Source organism: Amblyomma maculatum, chromosome 8, assembly GCF_055883805.1.
Source record: "Amblyomma maculatum isolate TAMU_Amacu chromosome 8, ASM5588380v1, whole genome shotgun sequence".
NCBI classification, from domain to species: domain Eukaryota; kingdom Metazoa; phylum Arthropoda; class Arachnida; order Ixodida; family Ixodidae; genus Amblyomma; species Amblyomma maculatum.
In genome coordinates, this window is record NC_139351.1 from 111,313,445 (window position 1) to 111,316,340 (window position 2,896).

The following is a 2,896-nucleotide window of genomic DNA, read 5'->3' on the forward strand; positions in this document are numbered from 1 at the left end:
GTTGGTGCTGTGGTAGCGGCAGTTTGAAATGGCTACTGCGCGCTGCTCGTAGAAGTGTCCGGCATCGTGGCGCTATTTTGTGGTCTGTTTGAACGCGCCAGAAACCCATACCATCCGTTTTGCATGGTGGAAACCGCTGACACACCAGTGGCCGAGCACTGATTCTTCGATGGTTGGCACGACTTAACGAGACTACTTGATATCGCAAAGTTGGGAAGAACAGCCAACTGGGGTGGCTGATTTGCGATGGGAAGGTGGAACAATAACCTTCCAGTGCTCAAAATCACGACCATATGGCATTGGCAGATGGTAGCTGGGGCCTGGCTGGCTGCCTGACGTTACATTTGGCAGTAGCTGCCAATTCTTTCCTTTCCTTTCAAATGGGAGGGTGATATCAGAATCGGACTGCTGGGACCTCGAGGCAACGCAGGCATGTTCATGCGGCTTGGTTACAGCGCGTCTTTATACATGTAGGGTGGTAGTTATCGCGCCATACCATTTAAGTGTCCATAATTTTTTATTGCTATTTCGCTAGACCACCGCTCAAAGTAGGACAAAGGTGGTGCGCGTACGTCGTGGTCTGGCTTCTTTCCTTTTCCTGAACCCCAGGGGGAGAGTAGGGGAGCCGCACAATAAGGCCGCCTTGAACGCTATGGGTTCAGAGAAAAAAATAGCAACAAAATAGCAGAGGGGCCCCGGGAGGCTATTATAGGCGTGTGAGGAGAACGCACAGAGTGGACAATATGGGAAACAGCTAGGCGTCTCTCCTCAACCAGGGAGGTGTCGGTAGCTCAACTTCATGCGGCGTATGTTGTTGGCTTTGTGAACTAGGGATACATGAATCAGAATCTTGGCCGTAACAAACGTATTGACGAGCGGTCTCTGCCTGTGGTCGGAGGAGAGGGGGGGGGGGGGGGGGGGGCAGGCCCGGATTGTTGCAGAATGCGACCTCTGAAGTAAGCCACTAGAGAGCTTCGTTCGATGCGCAACATGCTGTTTTGGAAGGTTTATATAGTCGCACGAGGTGTTTGGGACAAGGTTCCCATAGCTACCAGTTTATGCAGTCAAGGCAGGAGCCTAACTGGTGCGCTCATAGAGGTGCGCTCGCCACTGAGTTTGGCCCCGCCGTGGTGGTGCGCAGTGGTTAGGGCGCTCGACTACTGTGCCCAAGGATGCGAGATCGAATCCCGCCGTGATGGTCTCTTTTCAATGAAGGCGAAAAACTAGGCGCCCGTGTGCTGTGCGATTTAAATGCACGTTAAAGAATCCCAGGTCGTCAAAATTTCCGGAGCCCTCCACTACGTCGCCTCTCATAACCTTGAGTCAATTTGTAGCGTTAAACTCCATAAACCAACCAACCAGCCACTGCATTTGAACGTCATCCTCAAGCTTCAAGGGATTGATTGATAAACTTTATTGGGGAAAATTGGGGTTAGGGGTAGTGGATTCGGAAAGAGCAGTAGTCGGCAGTCTTCTGTCCTGGAGTCCGTTGGCCTCAGCAGCGGCTCTGGCCCGCTGCACCAGCATGAGCTGATGTTGTGCGTCCGAGTCGGATAGAAGGTCCTCCGACTACTCAGGACTAGGGCTATCTATTTTAGGCATTATGGGGCTTGCCCTACATCCCCATGTGTGGTATAGTGAAGCAGTGTCTCCGCACCAGACACATTCGTTTTTGTATTGTGTTGGCCCTATCTTGTTGTACAGGGCTCTGTTTGGATGTGTTTGTTTGTCCGCCTCTCCCTACACGCTCGTATTGTTTCCCCGTATGTTTCTGGCGTTGTGAAAGGCTCCACCGATGGCTCCGCCTCCCGGCTAGTGAAACCCCGGACGACGGCATCTACTCTAATGTTACTCTCCACTCAGCTTCGGGTACCCAAACAATCGTGCGTTGCCTACTTGGTTCTGTTCCTTCTGGCCGGCCGGGAGAAACTGGTCGCTAACTTTTAACACGAATTGGACTCCTATACAACGCAATGCAACACGATAGGTACCCTTAGGCCTTTAAAAAACTTTTCAGGTGTATCCCGCCCAAAACTAATGAAACGAAACTGCACCAGTGAAACGCATCCGTAGGCTGGAGAAAAAAATAAAGGATCCACACCTTCCTTCATAAAAGCGCAAACGAGACAGGCATCGAGATGCGATTATCTACGACTGCGGGAAGTCGCGATCTCCTTGAAGAGCAACGCCAAGGAAATAGACGGCGTTTACATGCATGCCTGATTGCTCCTCCGAAAGCTGCTCTAGCAGGGGGAAAATGCATGTAGTCCCTGGCTGCGCAACATACTTGTGTTCATCTCATTGCCTCCATCCATTACCGATCGGGGATGATCTGACTACGATTCAATTGACATTCATCGATTAGCTTTAAAACGATTGCTGGTTATTGGACTTAATGCATGTTGTTGGTTTTGCGGCAGCACCCACTGAAGGGCCGGTGGGTACCCACTTCAGATAACCGCATCTCATACACTCAAGTTGGATGCTTATGCCGTTGGGACGGGATTTAAGATCATATCCAACTTTGAACAGGTTTTGCGGCAGGCTCTGAAGCTGTCGCCGTATGTCTAACTGTATTGCTCATTTTCCTGTCGCTGTCGCGGTCGGAATATTCACGTCCTAAGACGGCACTCGGGAATGTTGCCATTCCTGAATCAGGCGATCATCTTTGAACTAATGAGAACAGATGATTGCCGAAGTTCACCCAGTAAAAGTGTGCAATACTGCAAGTACTCTTCGGAGTAGCAGTCGCTTTTTTTTTTTTTTTTTGCCTTTTAGAAAACTCTTCTTCGAAAGGCTGCCGATAGACGGCCCATAAACTGTTGGGCTGTGCCCATTCTCCGTCCGAGGAAGTCCACACAAGGGGTCATGAAAGTAAACACAGAAATTGTAAAAA